This window comes from Arachis hypogaea, chromosome 3 (assembly GCF_003086295.3).
Source record: "Arachis hypogaea cultivar Tifrunner chromosome 3, arahy.Tifrunner.gnm2.J5K5, whole genome shotgun sequence".
NCBI lineage: Eukaryota > Viridiplantae > Streptophyta > Magnoliopsida > Fabales > Fabaceae > Arachis > Arachis hypogaea.
In genome coordinates, this window is record NC_092038.1 from 25,207,020 (window position 1) to 25,219,514 (window position 12,495).

General features: G+C 27.1%; 1 long non-coding RNA gene across 1 annotated transcript; it reads left to right on the forward strand.

Moving 5' to 3' along the window:
- The first annotated feature begins 467 nt into the window (after positions 1 to 467).
- On the forward strand, positions 468 to 12,193 carry LOC112789944 (uncharacterized). Its single transcript, XR_011879648.1, has 3 exons — positions 468 to 773; positions 10,982 to 11,089; positions 11,881 to 12,193. It is a non-coding gene; the product is annotated as an uncharacterized lncRNA (long non-coding RNA).
- Positions 12,194 to 12,495: the final 302 nt, after the last annotated feature.

Here is a 12,495-nt window from a genome sequence, read left to right on the forward strand (position 1 = left end):
TATTTGGTTTTGTGTTTGAGGTAATTAAAGCTCTATATATCATATTGAAACCCTAGATATCTATATATAAAGATTTAAAAGATATCTTAACAACTCAATTCACCTTTCTTAAGTTATCATTTAAGCAATTAAGCCATTTTTTCTCACTATCATTACACGTGGAATTAATATTACATTTTCAATGTTCCTTAAGACATATAGCTTTTAACACCTTTGTAAGTTAAGTAATATGTAATATTCAACAATTTAGAGTACAATATATAATATTAGTTTCTACATAAAATAAAATAGCATTTTAAATAATGATTACTTTTAAAAGGTTGTTGAACTAAAGAGTCACTTAAACCTAATCAAAATAATAAAATATTTTACTATAATACTCTCTGCAATGTGATTTTTGGTCTTGTTTATAATAATAACTTCAACTCTTGAAAAATTTTAAGGGCAACCTATTTATAGAATATGTTGCATATAATAACCAAAGAAAAATTTAAACATGTATAAAACTTGGTATATTGTGAAATCAATAGAAAGCTCGATGGCTAGGAATGGTGCGACACATGTACCAACAATGTTGATAATTATTGTTTGTTTTGCTATTATTGTTGAATTTCACGGCACTGTTTTTAAACAATTTTGGACTCTGCCTTATTATGTAGCAGCTGAAAATCTAAAAGAATGTTATGAAAAGTGTAGGATACTTTATCAAAACAACTCAAAAGAAAAAGAGCAATGCAGAGAAAGATGTCATGCTAAGTACTCGGAAATTTCTGGTAAAGTATATCTAGGTTTTTGTTGATTTATTTTAGATTCTTTAAGTTCATGTTATCTTTTATATATATATTTGATGGGATACATTTTCATTCTTTTATGATTGTTGAGAGATTAGTAAATTATCTAGAAAGTATCTAAAATATATTTTTATGATAAAAAATATAAAAAAATCAAAGAAAAAATTAAGAAATTAAAATCATGATGTTTAATGTAATCATTATAATATATGAAATCAATAATTTCAAAGATTATTTGAATTTTATTTTTTTATTGCACTAATATAATGTTATGTTTGGTTTATGCTTTATAATTATTCAAGCTAGGAAGCACTGTAGTTCAACTATTAGTGGAGAAGTTTTGAGGTCCATATATTTTCCATTAATTGTATTCTAAGGTAAATTATATTAATAAATTATTTTGTGAGTTTAAATAATTTATTCATGTAATTTATCCTACATTTTACGATCAGAAATGCTAGGAAGATATTAAAATTTATTATTTTTTACTATTATTTTTAGTGTTCAACTTAATTTTTTTAGTCTAATAATTTAACAATATATTTTAACTTATACTTTTAAATATTAATAGCTAAAAATAATGATAAAAAATAATAAATTCTAATATAAAATCCAGCATTCTTTATTTAAGACCCCATTTATTTATTATAAGTTTGTTCAAGTTGAAATTTAAACAAATAATCTTCCAACAAATGAAAAGAGAACTATTTTGATTCTCTTCTACTAATTATAGTTTAACAAGTATTTTGCAGTGTTGATCCTCTTCTTCTAATTGTGAGCTTCATAATTTTTTATTTTCATAAAAAATATTTTGTAGTAATTTAGTAATATTTAGAAAATTAATTAAAATTATAAGGAAAGAACTTAACATTTTGTAGTGTAAATCATAATTATAAAAATTCTTCCAGACTATGGTGCTATTAAACCTAATATATAATAAGCTCAATCAAACTATGGTTCACATCAAACCGGTTTTAAACCACTCATCAAACTAGACATTGACCCGCTTGTCCATTAATGTACTAGGTAGAACCTTGCAAACTAAGGTAAATTTTGAAATAATAATTCCAAAACTTCAATTGATGATAGGGTTAAATTCATGGACCATAGGCCTTGGTGTCATTCCTCCCCATCATTTGACACTTTGCCAAATAATCTTTTATATTTTTAAGCCTTAATAATTATACATAACAGATGAAAGACTAGTTTATTTTTTATAACTGTAATAAATAGCTTTTGGTGATTTTAATCTAACTTTGATATTCTAGTTAACTTTTCTAGGGTTTTGGATGGCTAAATTTTCGAGATAATAACTTATAACATAATAGGATCTGGAACTTGGCAGGGTGTAAATATTAAAGAGAAATTAGTATGTTTTAAAAATATTGACAATTATAATTTACGAAAAAAAATACAAGAAAGTAGTCAAATGATTAATATGACTCAAGTTTTGTTAGATTTTGATAGACCAAACTAGCTTATTTAGTATACTTGTGGATGCAAAAATTTGAAACTATGTGATTGGTATAACATGCATGTCAAATTAAACATATTACAAACTTAACCTGATAACATTGTTTGTAACACGTGTAAGGCTGGTAATGAGTGGCACAGAGTAGGATCGATTTAGGCTCAATAATAATTATACTCCCATATTGAAAATCATTTTAAAATTCTATTCGCACCTTAAAATTTTACACTCGATTTTATCAGTAAAATAAAAAATATATAATATTTAATCATAAACTGTTTAATAAACATATTAATAATATAAAAACTACCAAATTAAGTTTATATTAAAATTAAAAGCTACAAAATTATAATTAAATATGTATTAAAGTTATAAATGATATAAACATTAATTTATCATCAAATTTTTATTAAAACTAATAACACAATTATATAATAATTGACTGAATGGTTTTCAAAAAAATTATACAAAGCAGAAAAAGTGTGTTCGATCCCCACAATTTATTCTATATGTATAATATTTTTATAAATTATACTAATATATTAGAGAGTCCGAATAGGTCGAATACGGTTAAACCTAAACTTTAACTCTACCTGATCCTCAACCGGCTCCACTTATAATCCTACTTAAATGGGTTGGATTGAAATGGATATCCGTAGATGCCGTTAGTGTATATTGCCAATCCTATAAATACATCATCTATTTATTAAGTCATTTTATTTTGTCACATATTATGTAAAATTATATTTGATTTACGTATGAGTGAAGATATAAATACAAATACACAAGCATTAAAGACATAAACATAATAAGACACAAAATTATCATTTTATTTGGTAATTATGCATAAAACAAAATAATAAATTACAAATATCAATATTATCTTTATCATAAAAAAAATCACCACCACCACTGCTTCTCTGGGTCACCATCACCAATACTTCACTATCATTTATAATAGAAAAATATTATCACTCTCTTTGACCATCATTTTTTACTATGTCATTCTTCATCAACAAAACAATACACTCAAACAAAAAAATACCATTAGAAAATAAAATAAAATAAATTTTTTTGATTCAAAATTTAACCAGATCTATTATATTCATCAAATCTAGACTTACATATCTCTGAAAAGAAGAGAAAGAGCTTGTTGGAAGGTAGAAATAGAGATGAAACTTTTTTTTGGTACAAATACACTTTTTTTAAATTATGAGAGAAATTTTAAGGAATGAAAAAGATAAAAAGTGACAATTAGTGGAGATAAGGAGAAGAGATGTGGCATTGAGGAGGAGTGGAGAAGAGACAAAAGAAAGAGAGAAGATAGATGCAGCAAAAGTGAGGAAGAAAAAAAGAAAAAAAAAAGAGAAGTTGTGAAAGGATAAAAATTGGAATTATAAAATTTAATTGTGAAAAAATTTACGTTTTGATCTTTGTATTTCAATATCTCAATAAATTGGTAGTACATAAATTTTATATATTTGTGCACTATTATGTACTAGTGTGACTTTTTTTTATTTTATGTTTTTAAAAATCAAACATAGAATATGAGTGTGTCACTATGTCTCAAAATTTAATAGATACAATCACTAAATAAATATTATCTAATATTACATGTCATCCCTTCATTAATAGAATTAAGATAGAAAATGTTTTAGAGATTAAGGGAAATTATAATTGTTTCTTATAAAAAAATGTATTGCTATTTCAAACTCATCACAACCAGAATAATACAAATTTGTATCCACAAGTACTATATTGAACATTAAAGATATAATAATATTGTAAAATTTTTAAAATTTGTATAGAACTTGACCTAGCATAAACTTGTGTGTAGTACAAAAAAAAAATATATATGATTAAGAATGATGTGACACATACTTTAGTGAAAATTTGCAATGACTTAGAAAAGGAGATTGAATCTAGACCGTTTTTTAAGCTTTTAAAATTTATCCCCAAAACAAATTTGAAAACATATTGCAGCTAAGTTTGATATAACAATTGTGCGAGAGATAAATTATTTTTATCTCACAATGAACGTAGTAAAATAGAACAAATAACAGAAGTTTACACTGTCATATATCCCAATTCAGTCACTTAGTGCAATATAACCTACATCTAATCTAGGAGTGACAATGGGTAGGGTAAGGTAAAGTTTGGACCAAATTCTAACCCTACTCGCGAGTTAAGTTTTTTTTTTTTACATAAACTTAACCTACCCGACTTACGAGTAGTTGAGAACATCCCAACTCTAACTCTATCCATTCTCAACTCGTGGGTATCCAACCCTACCCATTTTCAACCCATGAGTATTTGACCTTACTTGTGGGTTACCAAAAAAATGCAATATTATTATATTACCTTATGAGCATGCAAATTAAAAATTCAACACAAACAACACAATTATCCCACAAATAACACAATCATTCCATAAACAACATAAAACATCAAATGTTCAATTTTACTAAAAGCTTTACTAAAATTAATAATAAAAAATATAAATAAAATCATTGTAAGTTCATGAGCATTCTATTTGCAGCAACAACACTATCACTAGTCTATAACATCAGATACAACATCATCATCATTTATATTTTGATAATCAAATTTTTCACCTATAAATCAATATTTATTAATCAATCTATATATAAATTCAGCATTAAAATAAACAAATAAAACAGTTAAACCATAAATAACCTCTTTAACGATATGCTGCCCACAACCAGTTTTGATTATACATAAGAGTTTCCATGATATCTTCATGAAGACTACCATGATGAGAAGCAATTACTCGACCACTCGTACTAAAAGAAGACTCAGAAGCAACTGTAGACACAGAAATAGTAAATATATCTCTCACAAATCTTTGAAGGGTTGGAAACTTAGCCCCATTCACTTTCTACTAAGCTAAAATATCAAAATCGACACTCAAAAGATGAACATCTTCCTCTATATAATAATCAAATTTAGTCTTCACAAATAAACCATTTCCCCCCTCTTTTGTCTGATATACAATTGATAAACAATATCATTATCTTGTTTTACATTCATCTGTAGCTCTTGTATAAAATCCTCAAACGCATTACTTGAATTAGATGCATTTTGTTGGCACTCATGAAGCAAGTCATAGTATATGAGTGAACATTCTTTTCATGATGAAACATGTTAGCATATAATTTTCTAACTAGGTCCGGGTACATTGGTTTTCTAATATTGAAAAGGTGATTCTAGTAAAAAAAACTCCATGTTCGCAATAAAATCCAATCCTTTTATAGCTAAAGTAAGAAGGTCAGCTAGATAAGAAGAGAAAAGAGGATAGTTCACTATTACAATCCTATAAAATTCATAGTTTATGCTTCAAGAAAAATGAAGTGGATCTTATGAAGTACAGACACGGATAAGGACACAACAGATGACATGACACAGGACACGGTGACACGCCAATTTTAAAAAATTGTCGGACATAAGGACACATATATATAAATAATATATATTTATTAATATTAAATTAATAACTATTTTAAAAAACAACCGAATGATATGTATTTCTTTCTAAATATATAGATATTTAAAAGATAAAATCCTAAACTCTTATGATTTAATAGAGTTAGTAAGTTTTGTACATCACATTTATACACAAAAATGATCTAAAGTCATACTATTTTTTCATTATATATGGTGGATATCTTCATCATTAGAAAAAATTACTCTGTCCAATTCCGGTTCATTAAGAGAAATGTTAGCAACTTCAAGGATACTATTTTCTTCATCAATTGGTGGAAACTCATCTCCAGTAATATCCCACATCATAGTTTCTCTTTCATTGTATGGTGGAGTTTTTCTTAAAAGAAGATGAAGAGTAGTATGGACAAATACTAAATTTTCTACACTTTAAGCTTCACCTTGTTTCTTTTTAGTTAATGTATAAAGGAACAAGTGCTCCAATTTCTTTCACAACAAGAAGATGAAGATGGTTGCCCAAGTAACTTAAGATCAATTGGTTGAAAAAGTTTTATTTTATCACCATGAATTAGCCACCAAAATTTTGGATCGACTATGTCTCTATCATTCAAGGAGTCATAATCATCAAAGACCCCTCTACCATAAAAAAAGCTTGCAAATTCAATGTTTATATTCTCCTCTCTTCTTTATTAAGAAAACACATCTTCAAGTATTTAACTCTCTCATTAGTGATCTTAATATCTTGATGAGGAGAAACTTGTGTATGATCTTCTCTAAACCATTGGTGGCTATAATACCTATATAATTAGTGATTGAGAAAAAATAGTAGTAATTCAATTATCTTTACTTAATACTTATAAATAGAAGATATAAATTATAAATATAAAGGGTTATCTTGGATTCAATGAATGTGCTAAACGATGAAGGGGTGTACTATTTTTTGTTCATTTTAAATTAATATTGAGTGCACAACATTATAGAAGGATGATGACTCTTGTTCCTCCTTTCTTTCATATAGATATATATAACACTTTTCACTTTCTTGATAATTGAATCCCGCATCTCATGAACCAAATAAAGAGTAGGTACATCCTTGTATATGCTTCTTAAAACATCATAAATAGAATTTGTGAAAGCAAGAACATAATCAATTTTTTGCCACCAATTTTCACTCAATTTTTTCTGTAACAAACTCAACTTTTGTCAACATTATCTTTTTTGTATGAAGACCACTTCTCACTATAACCGAGTTCTTGCTTTAACAATCTAAACCCTTTGAGCATTACAACGGTGGAGGCAAATCGAGTTAGAGCAACATTAAGCAACTTCAATATATTAAATTCATTGAATATAGATAACTTCATATAATGATTAACAATGAAGTTTTTTTTATAAAAGATGAATCTTCATCAATTTGAGTGATCCATGAACATCCTTCATAAATAAAATTGTTCTTTTTTGTGTTCTTAGCTACACAAATATCCTTTAAAGTAAAGTTGATAGTATGAACAACATAAGGAGTCTAATAAATAGATGAGAATTCAGCTTCAATTAATAAACCAACTGTTTTACAAACTGGTGCATTGTTAGTCATAATCTACACTATATTTGAGAGGCCAAATTCTCTTATCACATCTCTTATTTACTTTGCAACATAATTCTTGTCCTTGATCTCATATGAACAATCTACAACTTTTAAAAATATAGGCCCACTTTCAGTTATAATCATAAAATTAAGAGGTCTCATTTGAAGATCACTCTATCCATTACTTATAATGCTCACTCCCTCTTCACTCCATAAATTTTTGGTAGACTCTTAACATTCTTTTCACATGTTACTTTTCTTTCTCAAGTAAAGTTGTTCTCAATTTATTATAACCAAGAGGAATATAACTATCAATATAATTATTGACAGCATAAGAAAAAATTTTGACAAAATAAGAATTCTATGCTAGATGAAAAGGTAATCCAAATGAAAAAAATATTCTAGCAATATATAAATCTGGAGTTTTCGTTGTATTCATATTAAAAGCATTCACCAAAAATCTAATAGTTCTTCTTTTTCTTGAATCAAGTTCACTTGCATTAGATAAAGGTGGAAGAGAAATTGACTTAAACTTTTTATTTTCATGCACCAATGTACCTTCACTCTTAAGTTTTTAAATTTTTTCAAGCTTTGTTGATATAACTTTTGCACAAAATCTAATTTCATTTTCTGGAATTTTTAATAAGTGTGTTCTTACTCTAATGTAAGAACCACTAATGAAACCTTGCAAAATATACATTAAAACTCAAGATTTTCATCACTTTCAATCTTATATTTCTTTATTACAAATTTTCATAGAGACTTATCTACACTTTTTTTAGAATTGTTTTGAACATTCTCTAAACTCATCTATCACAATTTTACAATAATTTAAGAACAAAAGTTATTTTTGCACAATCTAATTCCTTTTGTATGAAATAACTAATGAACAATGTAATCACTAGTTAAATGTGAAATATTAGAATTGATAATCACTATCCAAATTTACATTTGACATTCAATTTTTTCTGATAGTTTAAGAACTTACTAAGATCCTAGAGAGAAAAGTGAGAGCAAACCACAAATAACAAATTAAAACAAAGCCAAAGCAGACTAATACAACAACTAAACATATAACAACAACTATAATATCATAAACTTTACAGGCATTAATACATCTAGGATCACAATCAAAATCTTTAATTATCACAAGCAAGATGACCTACTAAACAATAGCTTTCTTTTTTACAGCTAAAAGGAATTAGTGGATTAGGTTTGTGAACAATGAATAATTAAGCAACTATGTGGATGGAACCAAAGAGAAGTATAGAACAAAATAGAACCAAAGAAAAGTATAGAGTAAATAAGAGGTACAGAACCAAAAATTGAGTGACAGAAAAAGAATGATCCTCTCTTACTTGAAATAGAGGAGGAAAATGGTGACCAGAGGGGCGATGAACATGGTAGCAAGCATGGGAGCAACAACAACAAGCACAGTGGAGATGACAGCAGTGAAGAAAAGATGTTGAGATTGAGCGACTAGAGAACTTTGGAGCGTGTACAATGACAGAAACGGAGGACAAGCACTCGTACGACGGCAATGACCAGAGATGTTGGTAGTGATGAGGAAAGAGTGAGACTGTGAGAGTAAGGGGGTTGACAGTAGGGGTGGGTGGAAGAAGAAAAGTTATGGTTTTTACTACCTTTGAAAGAATTTTACTCGTGTAAAATTTGGGGGAGTTCACTTTTGAGTCGTGTCTGCCGTATCATATCTGGGTTGTGTCTATGCATCGTGTTCATAATGTGTCCAACACGCTGAGACACCAATTTAGAGATGTCTTCGTGCTTGTGGATCATAGTTAGAGTGAGGGAGTTTAGCGAAGTGAAATTTAAAAGTAATAGGATCGAAATCATCAATTCCTCTACAGAGTGAACAATGGAGTAAGGGTTACCTCTTTTTGAATGAGTCAAGGGACGCAGACGATAGGCGAGACGAGAGTTAGGGTATGAGGAAGAGTGAAGAGGAGGAGAGGTTGGTGGTTCTTCCCCTATCATAGGATGTTTCCCTTTGGCAACACTAGGACGAGATGGTTTGCTGCCTGAGACGCTCCCGTCGATCGACATGCAGTAGTTTTGGTTCGTGCCGTAAGTTCAGGTTCAAGAGGAGATGGAGATAAAGAGTGAGTGAATGTGAATATGAGTGTAAGCAGGTTGAGAAGGGGTTAGTTTTCGAAGATATTCATGGATATTCGGGTGGATTTGAATGAATACTCATCTTCTTATAGCAGTTTTCTTTTTCATCTCATTAAAAACAAAAAGATATTTTAATTTTTAAAAAAAATATTTTAATTTTCTAAATGGGGACAGAGAGCTGGGGAAGGTCCTGCCCCGATAGATATTCATTGTCATCCTTAACCATAAGGCATAATTAGATGTACCAAGAACGTATTTAATGATTTTTTTTATAGCTGAAAGATGGAACTCCTTTAGTTGTGATTGAAATTTAGAATAAATTCCAACACTTTGTACAATGTTCGATCTATAAGAAGTAAGATATATATGAGAATCAATCATTCCTCTATATCTAGTTTCATCCACATCTTTTTCATTTTCATCTTTGTCCAACCTTAATTTTGAGTACATTGGAGTTATCATGGGATTTGATTTTTTCAACCCAAGTTTCTTAACCAATTCTTTGACATATTTTTCTTGGCACACAAAGGTACTTTTAAGATTTTGTTTAATTTGAAGACCAAGAAAGAATGTGAGTTCTTCCATCATATTCATATCAAATTCACTAGTTATAAGCTTTTCAAAATCTGCACACAGAGATTCATTAGTAGAACTAAAGATAATATCATCAGCATAAATTTGAACAAGAAAGAACTAAGTCTTTCATACCAAATTCTAGGAATTTGTCTCAAACCATAAAGAACTTTTGAAAGTTAAAAACTTGGTTTGAAAATTCTACATTTTCAAAACTGTAAGGTTAAGCCACATATACTTCTCTACCTATGATATCATTGAAGAATGTACATTTTACATCCATTTAGAATAACTTAAACCCCTGGTGAGCGGCATAGACAAGTAGTAGTTTTATTACTTCCATTCTAGTAATCAGTGCAAATGACTCATCAAAGTCAATTTGTTCTTCTTGATCATAACCTTGAGTCATAAAGTCTTGCTTTATTTTTAGCTATGCTACCACTATTTTTCAACTTATTTCAAAAAATCCACTTGGTTCCAATCATTTTCTTCCCATTAGAATCAAATACAAATGTACATACATTATTTTTCTTAAATTGTTGTGTTCCTCTTTCATAGCTTTGACCCGTGAGAAATCATTAAATACTTCCATATTTTTATGTTCAATTTGAGAAATTAGAATCATATTATTTTGTTCAATTGTTATTTTATAAAAAGATCTAGTTGTGACACTTTATGATAGATCTTCAATAATAAAATATTGTGAATAATTTTTTAAAAATTTGCATTCTCTAGTTCTGCATAAGAAACACCAATATTGGATTGTGTTTTTGTCACTCAATATTTAATATAAACCTATACACAATATACTTTATCAAATAAATACTTCATCAAACTGAATTATTATTTTCTAAGCTCAACACTTACTAATCTTGATGATTGGAGTGTTAATTAGTTATTTATTTTATCGAATTGCATTCCTAAATATCCTTTCACTCCATCTTAATATATGTTTGTATGTTACAGATAATCCTCTAAAGGCATGTATACTTGAGTGCAAGAAACTCTATCCAAACCCAACACCGTTTCAAAAGTGCAGAAAGAAATGTTATGAGACATTCCAGCAAAATCCTGGTAATCACTTTGAGCTTACATTATATCTTATATGATGTGATAAACTTTTACTGTTTTTATTTTCATGAGATCAATGAATATAAAAAAAAAACTATTTAAATAATTCATTTATAAACTGAAATTGAATATATTAAATAAGTACCTTGAAATAAGTACTTCAAGAGCATAATCTAACATAAATTTATGATATTAGTACAAAATAAATTAAAGGACTAGTGACTTGTGATAATAAATAACGAATTTAATTATTTTGTTGGTTTCTATCATTTTATTAAATTTATAATTATATTTTTATATTTTTTAATTATTTTTTTTATACTATTTTTAATTTTGTAATTAAATATTTTCTAGTATAAAAATTATTAGAATTAACTAAATAATTTTATATAAATTAAAAATATTTATAATTAAAAAATTAATTAGATTTTTGAACACATATTTTTTTAAAAAAAATATTTTATTAATTTTAATATTTTTTATATGAAAATAATATAATTACAAAATTTAAAAATAGCATAAAAACTTAATTAAAAAATATATAAAAATCTAATTAAAAATTTGATAAAATTATAAAAATTAATAAAATAATTTTAAACACATATTTTTTTAAAAAAATATTTTATTAATTTTAATATTTTTATATAAAAATAATATAAAAATTTAATTAAAAAAATATATAAAAACCAATAAAATAATTAAACTTAAATAGTGTGACACAAGCACAAGTTGTGTTGATGATTTTAGTGGTACTATTACTAAAATAACCTTAGGCTCATCTTGTTATATTGCAGATGATGCTCGGAGGGATTGTGTCTATAGATGCATGGTAATATTTGGGAATGATAAGATAATGTTCGAAGAATGCAAAAAGGGATGCTATAATACATTTCCGCCAACACTGAAAAAAGTAAATATGTTATAGTGTTTTTTTTTTTTTTTAGTTTTAAATTTGTGACGAGTCTTTCTCGGTTTATATTTTCTTTTGCGAATATTTGATGAGTAAGAGATTAATGAATTATTAAGAAAGTATGGACGGTGAACTAATAACCATAACATAAGAGTCAATATTTTTCAATAGTTGATTTCATTAAAAGATTTGTTTGATATGAGCTTAGTCGAAAGTAAGAAAACATTAAACACTTGAAGTTGAAACAGATTACGAACTGATTTGCAATGTTGATTATGTGAGCATTTAATGCTTTGATGATGATCTTTTGTGGTCATCATATGCGTCAATTATCATGAGTCTTACATTTTAATTGTAATTTCTATGAAGCAATTTACTTTGGCTACATAAATAAAAGTATAGATTAAAATTATAATTTAAAATTTTTTATTAAAAATATAAAAAATTTTAATTTTTAATATATTTATTTTGTATCTATCAAATAAAAAATTTAAAATTT